Raw genomic sequence first — 13,767 nt, forward strand, 5'->3', positions numbered from 1 at the left:
CTTCCACTGGTTTGCCATAGGATGCTCGGGTTTCAGACATGATTTGTGTTTATACACAAAAACTACAAAAAAAAAAAAAAAAAAAAAAGGCGAACTTGCGATTTGGGGATTTCCAGGTTTCGTCGCGGCTAAGTCTATAGCCTTCCCAAATTCTGTATTTTTCTACAAAGGGACTAATCTGTAGTTTTTAATAACTTGTAAAGCCAATGTACATTCTGCACATTTAAGAGGGTAATTAATATATAATCCACCCGATTCAAAAATTGATTGTTTTTGAAATGTATGCTTTGTACTTGCTTGTATATTGCATGGTGTCCGGTACATCAGCCTTAGACCTAAGGGTGGATGTTTTAAATTATTTTTTGGGAATGTATGGCTGTAATATTTTAAATAGGGTCTGCGTGTCTTGCCTTCTCTCCTCTTCTCGATGTACATTCTTTCCCATCTCATTCCCCTCGAATGTAAATCGAGGTTTCTAAATTTGTTGATGTAAAATTAGTTTTAGCTTTATTTTATTGTAAATTTAGAATGGTGCTTTTGTAATGTACTTGAAGACACGACTATACTTGAAGACTCAAGTTTTTTATTATAGGACCCTTAGGTGACCCACCGATTCCTCTAGGCTCGAGGAAATCGGTTTTAGTTGGGCCATGTACCGGCATGCTTAAATTTTTGCTTAGAATGCATGCTAAGGTTGAATGTTGAATAACATGTCAAACAATGTCATTCTAACAAAGATAATATTCTGATAAGACATTAAATAACAAACCCTCAACTAAAGTATATTAAGTCACGTAAGCCTTCCATCACCATGGTTTTAATCAAACCACTATTCGTCGAAACCTTGTTCGCCAAAGCGAAGGGTACACTTCTACCAGTGGGAGGTTAAAATGCATTGGAGTTTTTCCTTAATGGTGATGGGTCGACCTAAAATGACGGTTTCGCTTGTTTGCCAAAGCGAAGGTTGATAAACGCGTTATAGGCATAATAGAGCAGTACACTTATTACATGTATGTGGTGACATGTAGTGTCCACTCTACTGATACTGAGAATCACACTTGAGGACAATGGTTGGAGCCATTGGATTGTGTGATTGGCTTGTTGGCTTTTTCACATTTGAAGTTGATAGTGGGAGCTATCAACTGGTGTGGATTAAGTTTGTTGGCCTACCTAATCAACTCATTTTGGCTTGTTCACCAAAGTGAAGGTTTGAAATGGGTAGGATGAGGTCTTAGTCCACTAGGAAAGCCAACAGGCTTTCCCGAGTTAATAGTGAGGGCTATTGACTTAAGTAAAATAGTGGGAGCATCGTTTAATAAAAGACCATATTAAACAACAATGAACTTTATAATAACTTTATCTTTTCTACAATTGTATATTCATAAAAAATGAGCATTATGATCCTGCGACCGATAATCGAGAAAGAAAACAGGTTGGATGGATCCAATTTCTCTGATTGGTATTGTAATCTTCGGATTATACACAAGTCAGAAAAGAAATTGTATATCCTTGAAAATCCATACATGGCTGAGCCTGATCCTGATGCCACTCAAGAAGTAAAGGATACTTATCAAAAGTTACTTGATGATGCTGATAGCGTTCAGTGCTTGATCTTAGTATCGATGACACCTATGCTGCAAAAACAGCATGAGAATATGGACGCTGCTTCCATTATTCTACACCTCAAGGAGTTTTTCGAAACAAATGCTCGACATGAGAGGTACAAGGTGTCAAAATCACTATTTGGGAGTCGTCTGACTAAGGGAGCCCAAGTTGGTCCTCATGTGCTCAAGATGATCGAGCACATTGAGAGGCTTGAGACTTTGGGATATGGCTTGGATGCAGAATTACAAGTGGATTTAATTTTGCAATCCTTGCCTGACTTTTATGCTCCGTTCATAACGAATTTCAATATGAACACAATGGAGAAAACCCTGTCAGAACTCTTGAATACGCTGAGGATTGCAAAGACGGACATGAAGAAGTCCAAACCTATTTTACTGGTTGATGCTAGTAAAAGTAAAGGTAAGGGTAAGGCCAAGGCTAAACCCAAACCCAAACCCAAACCCAAACCTAAAGGATAGGTTGCTCTTGGTCCTAAGAGTGGCATAGGAAAGGGCAAGGTAGTCTGCTTCTTTTGTGGCAAGCCTAGCCATTGGAGGAAACACTGCAAGGCTTTCCTCGCAAGCAAGAAGAAGTCAGAGGCTACGACTTTAGGTATCTTTATGATTGAGATTAATTTCTCTCCCTCAACATCTTGGGTCATTGACACAGGATGTGGTACTCACATTTGTACTGATGTGCAAGGACTAAGGTATAGTAGAGTGCTCACCAAGGGAGAGGTGGACCGACGAGTTGGAAATGGAGCACATGTGGCTGCATTGGCTGTAGGGACTTATTGTTTATCTTTGTCTACGGGCTTATTGTTGGAACTGCATAACTGTTATTACGTACCTTCTATTTCTAGAAATATTATTTCAGTATCCGTTTTGGATAATATGGGGTATCATTTTGAGATATCTAATGGATTGTTGTCCTTTAGTTTGAATGGTATTCTATTTGGAATTGCAAGGTTATATAATGGATTGTATGTTCTTGATTTGAACAATAAAGATATTCTCAATATTGAAACCAAGAAAGCTAAACATAGCGATCAAAACCAAACATATCTCTGGCATTGTAGATTGTGTCATGTTAATAAGACTCGCATTGCAAAACTTCAAAGGGATGGAGTTTTGGCCCTTTTTGACTTTTAGTCATTTGAGGTATGCGAGTCATGCTTGTTAGGTAAGATGATCAAGTCTCCTTTCACAGGACAAGGTGAAAAAGCTACTGAACTATTAGGCATCATTCATAGTGATGTATGTGATCCACTAACAGCTAAAGCCAGAGGTGGATATTCATACTTCATCACATTTACTGATGATTTCAGTAGATATGGTTATGTCTACCTTATGAGACATAAATTTGAAGCCTTTGATAAATTCAAGGAATTCGGGAATGAAGTACAGAATATGTTGGGCAAAAGTATTAAAGCTCTTCGGTCAGATCGAGGAGGTGAATACTTAAGCTCAGGGTTTTCAGAGTACCTGAAGGAATGTGGGATAGTATCACAACTCACTCCTCCTTATACACCCCAACACAATGAAGTGTTAGAAAGGAGAAATAGGACCTTACTTGATATGGTTAGGTCTATGATGAGTTTTAGTGATTTACCTGCATCCTTCTAGGGTTATGCCCTAGAGACTACAACTCACGTTTTGAACCGTGTGCCATCAAAGTCTGTATATAAGACGCCATATGAATTATGGAGTGGGCGAAAGCCCAACTTGTCTTATCTAAGGATTTGGGGTTGCGAAGCTTATGTTAAGAAATTGACTTCGAACAAGCTGGGCCCAAAATCCTGTAAATGTATATTTGTGGGATATCCATAGAAGACCAAAGGGTACTATTTCTACCACCTGGAAGAGCACAAAATTTTTGTTGCTCGTTCTGGTATCTTCCTTGAAAAGGAATATTTTCGAAGAATTACTAGTGGGAGAAAAGTAGAACTCGATGAAGTTCTAGAACCACAAGATATACTAGACGAAAGACGGGATAATGTGCCACAGGAAGTGGTTGAGAATCATAAGGAGGTTACTCCACAACCTGTGGATCAAAGTGAACCACCTCAGGTAGCATAGGAGCTACATAGATCTAGGAGAGTACACCATGAGCCCAAGAGATACAGTTATCTCGTGACTCAACATGGTGACGTACTAGTCTACCAAGACGATGAACCCAAAACCTACGAAGATGCTATATCAGATCCAAATTCCGTTAAATGGCTTGAAGCCATGAAATCTGAGATGGACTCCATGTACCAGAACCAAGTGTGGTCTCTGGTGGAACCACCTGAAGGGGTAAAACCCATAGGGTGTAAATGGGTCTTCAAGAAAAAGACTGACATGGATGGCAACGTGCATACTTATAAAGCACGACTGGTTGCCAAAGGTTTCAAACAAATTCATGGCATAGACTATGAAGAAACATTTTCGCCGGTTGCTATGATTAAATCCATCCGGATTATGCTTGCGATTGCTGCATATCATGACTATGAGATTTGGCAAATGGATGTCAAAACAGCTTTTCTGAATGGAAACCTTGAGGAGGATGTGTATATGACACAACTTGATGGTTTCATTCTTGATGGACAAGCTGATAAGGTATGCAAGTTGCAGAGATCCATTTATGGTCTCAAGCAAGCTTCAAGGAGCTGGAACATTCGTTTTGATGAAGCCGTAAAGGAATTCGATTTTATCAAGAACGAAGATGAGCCCTGTGTTTACAAGAAAGTGAGTGGGAGCGCAGTAGCATTCCTAGTGTTGTATGTCGATGACATACTTTTGATCGGGAATGATGTACCGAACTTGCAGTCGGTAAAGACTTGGTTATTCAAGTGCTTCTCCATGAAGGACTTAGGGGAAGCAGCCTACATCCTTGGAATAAAGATCTATCGTGATAGATCGCATAGGTTGCTTGGCCTAAGTCAGAGTGCATATATAGACAAAGTACTGAAAAGATTCAGTAAGGAAAAATCCAAGAAGGGATTACTTACAATGTAACATGGTGTTTATCTCTCTAAGGAATTGTGTCCTAGAACACAAGATGAGAGAGATAGGATGAAGAGGATCCCATATGCATCAGTAATTGGATCCATCATGTATGTCATGCTATGCACTTGGATTGATGTCTCGTGTGCTTTGAGCACTTGTAGTAGATATCAATCGAATCCAGGTGAGCATCACTAGATGGCTATCAAAAACATTCTTAAGTACCTGAAGAGGACTAAAGATATGTTCTTGGTTTATGGAGGGGAAGATGAGCTCACTATAAGAGGATGCAATGATGCTAGTTTCCAAACGGACAAAGATGATTATCGATCACAATCAAGGTTTGTATTTTGTCTCAATGAAGGTGTAGTGAGCTGGAAGAGCTCTAAGCAAAGCACTGTAGCGGACTCTACAATGGAGGCTGAGTATATTGCATTAGTAGATGCGGCCAAGAAGGCGGTCTAGATTAAGAAATTCATTATTGAACTTGGTGTGGTTCCCACGATTGTTGATCCTATGGACATCTATTGTGACAACAATGGAGCAATTGCTCAAGCCAGGGAACCACAGTCTCATTAGAAATCCAGACACATACTCAGACGTTTCCATCTCATTAGAGAGATAGTTGAGAGGAAAGATGTGCAGATTAGTAAAGTGCATACTGATGACAATCTCGTAGATCCACTGACAAAGCCTCTATCGTAGCAGAAGCATGAAAAGCACTTGAGATCATTTGGTATCAAATACATGAATGATTGGCTATAGTACAAGTGGGAGATTGTTAGAGTAGATGCCTTAGAGTCAATCAATTATTGTAGAATTGACTCTTTGTAATAATGTTCATTAATCAATAAAAGGCATTTTATTTTATATCGCGTAAATCATTATTATTGCAATATGTATTGATATATGTCCTTAGAATAGTAGAACTGTGACGAGGGTATCAAGTGTTTCAAATCTTGATAGTGAGAACCCTATGAGCACATATGGTGGCCATTCTAGAACTGTCCGTACCTGCAGTATTATTCCGAAGTAAGGGCACAGATAACACAGTAAGGCTATCATTGTGTTGAATGACCTTGTCGAAAGGCAGTGACAGATCTCACTTGTCAAGGTTGTTTGGTGACAACCTGGTGTAACACATGGCTGTTTGCTATAGGCGATTACACCGCAGAAAGTTCACTGGACTAACCCACGAGAGGATTCCATGTAAATGGTAACTCGAGTGTCTATAGAACAATTCCTCTAACGAATGGTGGTGCATGTGATCCTTAGACTTGAGATCACCGGAGTGCCTTGTGCACCGATTAGTGTAGTTTGACACTAGCCTAACGCAGTTCTTTTCAGAGCTGTCAATACAGTGGTGATTGGCTATATCGAGGGGTGTATCAAGACTATGGTGGATCGACAGAGGATTCATCACTCCAGGGTACGGGAGAAGTTATCTGATGGCGCAATTTAGTATATGGTAATGACACAAAAACTGTGGCCACAGTGGGATTGAGTTGTTGCTCTATCCAGTTTATGATATGGGTCATTGGTCGAGAAACTGAATACTTAATAATGAGAGTAACTGAAGGTTGACACTATTTCTATGCCTTCGTCTCGTATAGATAACGAATGATAAAAGGATCGAATTGCATGGTAACCATATCGTTGACAGGTAGCTACTTTGCTGAATCTGAATCTATCGGGTGGCCATGATGCCTTGTTAGGGGCCAATCTTGGTCTGTGTATTAGTGAGACGATTAATTGGTGTTAATCACAATACTATACACTGTCGGTATGGTGAGGAGCCTATGGGTCACACACATAGAAGATAATTTAAGAGCCAAGAAGAACGAAGGGCGTTTTTGTCTTTTTAGGAGAAAGGGTATTTTGGTAATTTCACAGTGCAATTAAATTTGCTAAGGTCGTAGCCTTTATTTAATTTGTTAGAAAACTTAAATAAGTGAAATTACGTTTAAATTTGTGTTCACACATATTTAATTAAATCATCATTATTGTTAAATGTTAATTAAATATTAATTGATTTTAGTTGAGATAATGATGAATTAAATTAAAATATCAAATTGGGAGTGTTTGGCAACATGGGGTGTTTGGGTTGGAGCCCAAGCCCATTCCATGTGGGAATAGGGCAACTTGGTTTGCCTATAAAAAGAATAGTGTGTNTTCCCTTTTCCAAAAAAAAAAAAAAAAAAAAAAAAAGTTTAGGGTTTAGGGTTTAAGGGTTTAGGGTTTAGGGTTCAGGGTTTTGGGTTTTGGGTTTTGGGTTTAGGGTTTTAGGGTTTTTAGGGGTTTAGGGATTTAGGGTTTAGGAGTTCCCGGTGGGCTTTTGTCCCGGGTCGAAGGATTTCTGATAATATTCTACTGACTCAAGAGCTCTTGTGGAATTATGATTTTGGCGGTGCTTCACCTCAATGTGCCCTTAAAGTTGATATTCAGAAAGCTTTTAATACTATGAGTTGGGATTTCATCCTTTTGGGACTGCGTACTGTGGGTTTTCCTGAGTGTATGGTGAGGTGGATCATGACATGTATCTCTACAACGTATTTTTCTATTGCCCTAAACGGAGAGCTTCATTGTCTTTTTAGGTCCTCCCGAGGGGTTCGGCAGGGGGACCCTCTTTCTCCTTACCTATTTGCGGTGGCTATTGAGGGGTTAGCTGGTATCTTTTGAGAAACCTCTCACAGCCCTGGTTTTCATTATCATTGGAGATGTAGGCAGACAGCTATTACTCATTTATGTTTTGCGGATGATTTGATTGTGTTTTGTCGAGCAGATGCTTCCTCTATTAGCCTAATCAAGTCGGCCTTGGATTATTTTGCCAAGGTTTCTGGGTTAGTGACTAATGTAGAAAAGAGCCAGTTGTTTCTTTCTGGAGTTACAGATGAGAAGCAGATTGGGTTACAGTCTATCATGGGTTTCCAGTTGGGCCAATTACCAATCAAATATCTAGGGGTTCCTCTGATCTCTGCCCGTCATTGACATTCTGATTGTAGGCCTCTGTTAGAGCAAATACTGTCTCAGATTAGGCTATGGACATTGGCATCTTTGACCTATGCAAGCTTAGTACAGTTGATAAAGTCGGTGCTTTTCTCCATACGGGTATATTGGTCATCCATGTTTCTTTTGCCGGCAGCTATAGTTTGACGGATTGAAAGTATTTTGGCCTCGTTTCTCTGGAAGGGTACTTTTTTGTCCCCTTCTAGGGCCAAGGTTGCATGGTCTTCTGTTTGCTATCCATTGAAAGAGAGTGGTCTAGGGATTAAAAGAATCCAAGATTGGAATAGAGCAGCTATTCTTAAACACGTTTGGAGACTACTTAATGACAGATCTTCTGTATGGTCATCTTGGGCCCGTTTGGTTCTCCTCCATGGTCAGTCCTTTTGGCATATTCGAGTTACTTCTGGGGCTTCATGGGCTTGGAGGAAGATTTTACTTAGTAAGGTTTGGTGCCGGGGTCTTATTGTGACTTGTATTGGTGATGGTAGGGACACCATGTTATGGCGAGATCCCTAGCTATCGCAGGGACCTCTATGTGACTTGCTCCCTTTTAGAACTTTGACTTCCACTGGCTTGTCATGAGATGCTTGGGTTTCAGACATTATTCAGGATGGTTTGTGGGATTTTCCTTTGGGCAGTGCAGACCTTCAGCATATTTGGGACTCCATTATAGTGCAGCCTTCAACGAGTCATCCTGACCATCTTGTGTGGAAGGGCCACCCGTCTTGACGTTTCTCTATTGATTCAACCTGGAATGTCAAATGGAATGTGAACTCGATTCATCATCTCTTGTGGTTTCCAGGGCATATTCCACGCCACTCTTTCATTCTCTGGCTCACTTCTCTTGGTCGACTTCACACCATGGATCGGCTCAGCTCTCATGGTGTCATCACGTCCTCCCTGTGTGTTTTGTGTAGTTAAGCTATAGAGACCCATGACCATTTGTTTTTCAGCTGTGACTTCTCAAGTTATGCTTGGCGGGAGGTCACTACTAGGGTGCTCTCTACATGGCCTACTATCTCTTGGCTCCCTCTGCTCCAGTGGGCTAGCTTGCATCTTCGACAAAAAGGTGACTTCAGCCACCTTCTTTCCTAGTTGGTCCTTTCAGCCAGAGTTTATTTCCTATGGTTTGAACGGAATAATCATGTGTTTCGTTAACATTGTTGCTCCCGCAGAGATACAGTCTTAGCTATTTGTGATCTATTTCAAGCCAATATTTTGGGTTTAGCACCTAAGTACGAGATCTTGAGTCAGCTCCGTGCGATATGGCATCTTCCTGATTAGCTTTCTAAGAAGCCTATGTGCTCTTTTGTGCCTATTTGTGGCTTTGTGATTCATGGCATCTTCTTGGTTTGTTTGTGGTAAGCCTGCACGCTTTTTTATGCCGGTTTGTGGCTTTGTGATTTATGGCATCTTCTTGTTTTATTTTGTGGGGAGCTTGTGTACTCTTTTTATGTCGTTGTGGCTTTGTGGGGTTTCCCATGTGTTTTTTTTACTAAAAATTATTGGTCTTCCTCTTGGGGTATGCCCCTCGTATTTGTACATTTTTGGTCTCTTTTATTAATTACTTACCTTTTCCAAAAAAAAAAAAGGTTATGGTTTAGGTTTTAGGGTTTTAGGGTTTTACGGGTTTAGGGTTAAGGTTTAGGGTTTTTAGCTCCTAGGTACGAGATCTCGACTCAGCTCCGTGCAATATGGCATCTTCCAAATTAGCTTTGTAAGGAGCTTGTTTGCTCTTTTGCACTAGTTTGTGGCTTTGTGATTCATGGCATCTTCTTGGTTTGTTTGTGGTGAGCCTGTGTGCTTTTTTATGCCAGTTTGTGGCTTTGTGATTTATGGCATCTTCTTGCTTTATTTGTGGGGAGCCTGAATGCTCTTTTTATGCTGTCGTGGCTTTGTTGGGTTTCCTATGTGTTTTTTGACTGAAAATTATCTGACTTCCTCTTGGGGTATGCCCCTCGTATTTGTACAATTTTTGTCTCTTTAATAAATTACTTACTTTTTCCAAAAAAAAAAAAAAGTTTAGGGTTTCGATTTCGGTTTCGGGTTTTGGGTTTAGGGTTTAAGGTTTTTTGGGTTTTAGGGTTTCGGATTTCGGATTTCGGGTTTTGGGTTTTGGGTTAGGGGTTTTAGGGTTTTGGGTTTTCGGGTTTAGGGTTTAGGGTTTTCTGTTCAAGGTTCAGGGTTTAGGGTTTAGGGTTTTCTGTTCAAGGTTCAGGGTTTAGGGTTCAAGGTTCAGGGTTTTCAGGGTTAGGGTTTAGGGGTTTTGTGTTTAGGGTTTTAGGGTTTTTAAGATTTAGGGTATAGGGTTTAGGGTTTGAGGTTTGGAGTTTACAGTTTGGGGTTTACGGTTTGGGGTTTGGGGTTTTGGGTTTTTGGGTTTTTTGGGTTTTTGGGTTTTTTGGGTTTTTGGTTTTTGGGTTTAGGGTTTAGGGTTTGGGGTTTAGGGTCTAGGGTTTAAGGTTTGGGGTTTGGGGTTTGAGGTTTGGGTTTAGGGGTTAGGGTTTAGGGTTTAGGGGTTAGGGATTAGGGTTTAGGGTTTAAGAGTTTAGGGTTTAGGGGTTAGGGGTTAGGGTTTAGGGATTAGGGTTTAGGGGTTAGGGGTTAGGGTTTAGGGGTTAGGATTTAGGGTTTTTTGGTTTTAGGGTTTGGAGTTTAGGGTTTAGGGTTTTTGGGCTTTAGGGTTTAGAATTTAGGGTTTTGGGTTTTGGGTTTAGGGTTTAGGGATTTGGGTTTTGGGTCTTGGGTTTTGGGTTTTGGGGTTTAGGGTTTAGGGAGGGACTGGAAATTTTCCTAAGTGTTTAGGGTTTAAGGTTTAGGGTTAAATATTCACGGTCTCAGAATCGGACGATCCATCCACCGTTGGAAAGAGTGTTCAGCCAGCTTTCCTATCGTTTCATCAGCGCCTGTGTTTGGCTTCTTCGTTCGCTGGGATTTGGCCATGAATAGTCACGGAATTTGCAGATCTAGAATTGCTTTCGCACTGGGTTTTTCGATCGAGAATTGCAATGGAGTGCCAAGATTGACTCTTCCGGGCAGGATCGACAATCCCCGCAGATGTTTGCACCTTGTTGACCTCTGGTTCCCAGAAAAACTCACTGTTTTTCCCGGGAATGTGCTGTTTGGGTTGGGTTTTTTGCCCATTTCATGGACCTATTTTGGTGTGTTTTTGTTGTGATTTTCTGCAGTTTTTTTGTGGTTTCTTGCTGGGTTTTGATTGTTGCAGATTCCTGGAAAACGTGGTTGCATTTGGTCAGGTTTTGGTTGTTAGTGTATATTAGTGTATGCCCTAGAAACCATTTGTGTTGTCGGTTTCCGAGCATTTTGTCTTGTATCTATATATATCATAAATAATGGAAGAAAGAGTTCTTCAATTCATATATATAAATTGCTTCCTTTATTCAGTCATGCATTTAAAATAAAGTATGTATATGAATTGTCCAGATGATTCATTTAATCAGTAAATGAATTATCGAAAAGGGTTCCCTATAGAAGCAATATAATTTGGGCAACTATATTGCACAGTAGGCATACCGGATGCTTCTGAAAGATATCATGAGTTGATATAAGTACGGATGACGATGATAGTCATGTCACTGGGGCATTGGTATGGATTAACGGTTGGTGAACTGTTTTTCGAATGTGACCGAATAACGACAAATCATTTGGAAAAGCATGTAGTCAATGATTTATCCTTTGGTTATATCAGTGCACGATGTAGTCCTTTGACCTGAGACATTGTAGTCGGATCCGATATGGATGCGTGTGGTTCATACGGTGTATAAGTACGAGACTAATCATGTTTCGTACAATAAAGCCTATTTGGTCATGTGTTGTTCATATGCGGAAACGAACGATGGTCAAGAGGGGATCCATTGACTCAGAATTCTAGTGTGGAGCCGAGTCGTATGACAGACTTTAGACGATATCTTGTTGTAATGTACTTACAAGTGCATTTCTAAAGTGATAGTGAATCGGTTTAAAGTAGTGCTTTCGGATGGATTGGGAGTTCCCAGTCGGCTTTTGTCCCAGGTCGAAGGATTTTTGATAATATTCTACTACTAAGAGCTTTTGCGGAATTATCATCTTGGGGGTACTTCACCTCGGTGTGCCTTTAAAGTTGTATTCGGAAAGCTTTCATCCTGTGATGGGATTTCATTTTGGGACTACGTATTGTGGGTTTTCCTAAGCGTATGGTGAGGTGGATCATGACATGTATCTCTACACTGTATTTTTTGTTGCCCTAACGAGAGCTTCACGGTTTTTTAGGACCTCGGGATATTCGGGAGGGGGACCCTCTTCTCCTTACCTTTTGTGTTGGCTATGGAGGGTTAGCTAGGATCTTTCGAGAAACCACTAAGCCCTGGTTTTCATTATCATTGGAGATGTAGGCAGGCAGCCATCACTCATTTGTGTTTCGGTGATTGATGGGGTTTTGTTGAGCAGATGCTTCCTCTTAGCCTGATCAAATCGGCCTTGATTTTACCAAGGTTTCTGGGTTGGTGATAATGCAGAGAATAGCAGGTTTCTTTCTGGAGTTAAGATGAGAAGCAGATGGGTACGGTCTATATGGGTTTCTAGTTGGGCCAGTTACGGTCAAGTATCAAGGGTTCCTCTGATCTCTACCTCTTTGACATTCTGATTATAGGCCTTGTTAAAGCGAATACTGTCTTGGATTAGACTATGGACGTCGACATTTTTGACCTATGTGGGCCGACTATAGTTGATAAAGTCTATGCTTTTCTCCATACAGTATATTGGTCATCCATGTTTCTTTTGTGGCAGCTCAGTTAAAGGATTGAAAGATTTTGGCCTCGTTCTCTAGAAGGGTACTTCTTTGTCCCTTCTGGTGCCAAGTTGCATGGTCTTCTTTTGCTATCCATTGAAAGAGGTGTGGTCTGGGGATTAAGAGGATAAGAATTGGAATGGAGCGGCTATTCTTAAACACGTTGGAGACTACTTAATGATAGATCTTCTGTATGGTCATCTTGGGGCGTTTGGTTCTCCTCCATGGTCATCCTTTTGGCAATTTCGAGTTAACTTCTGGGGCTTCATGGCTTGGAGGAAGATTTCTTAGCAGGGTTTGGTGTCGGGGTCTTATTGGATTGTATTGGTGATAGAAAGGACACCATGGTACCTCTGTGGACTTGCTCCTTTTTAGAACTTTGACTTCACTAGTTTGCCATGGGATGCTTGGGTTTTCAGACATTATTCGGGATGGTTTGTGGGATTTTCCTTTGGCAGTGCAGACCTTCAGATATTTGGGACTCCATTACAGTGCAAGCCTTCAGAGAGTCATTCCTGACCATCTTGTGTGGAAGGGCCACCCATCTGGGTTGCTCTATTGATTCAGCCTGGAATGTGTTGTTAGACAAACGGGATGTGAACTCGATTCTCATCTCTTGTGGTTCCAGGGCATATTCCACGCTACTCTTTCATCTCCGACTCGCTTCTCTTGGTCAGCTTACACCATGGATCGGCTCAGCTCTTATGGTGTCATCACGTCTCCTCTTGTGGTTTTGTACAATTCAGCTACAGAGACCCATGACCATTTGTTTTTCAGCTGTGACTTCTCAAGTTATTTTGGCGGGAAGTCATTACCGGATGCTCTTTCATGGCCTATGTCCCTTGGCTCCCTCTCTCAGTGGGCTAGCTTGCTCTTTGATGAAAGGTGACTTCAACCACCTTCTTTCGGTTGGTCCTTTCAGCCACAGTTTATTTCCTATGGTTTGAACGGAATATCGCGTGTTTTGTCAGCATTGTTGCTCCCACAAGGACTATCTTAGCTATTTTGACCTAGTTTGGCCAAGATTTTGGGTTTAGCACCTAAGTACGAGAGCTCCATGCGGTATGGCATCTTCTGATTAGCTTTGAAGGAGCTGTGTCTCTTTTGTGCAGTTTGTGGCTTTGTGATTCATGGATCTTCTTCCTGGTGTTGTGGTCCTACGTCTTTTTATGCGGGGTGTGGCTTTGTGATTTTGGCATCTTCTTATTTATTTTGTGGGGAGCCTGCGTGCTCTTTTTATGCCGTGTGGCTTAGGGGTTTTACTGTGTTTTTTGACTGAAATTATCGGTTTCCTCTTGGGGTATGCCCTCGTACTTGTACATTTTTGGTCTCTTTTATTAAATTACTTACCTTTCCAAAAAAAAAAAAAAAAAAAAAAGTTTA

Source organism: Pistacia vera, unplaced genomic scaffold (assembly GCF_008641045.1).
Source record: "Pistacia vera cultivar Batoury unplaced genomic scaffold, PisVer_v2 Contig668, whole genome shotgun sequence".
Classification (NCBI taxonomy): domain Eukaryota; kingdom Viridiplantae; phylum Streptophyta; class Magnoliopsida; order Sapindales; family Anacardiaceae; genus Pistacia; species Pistacia vera.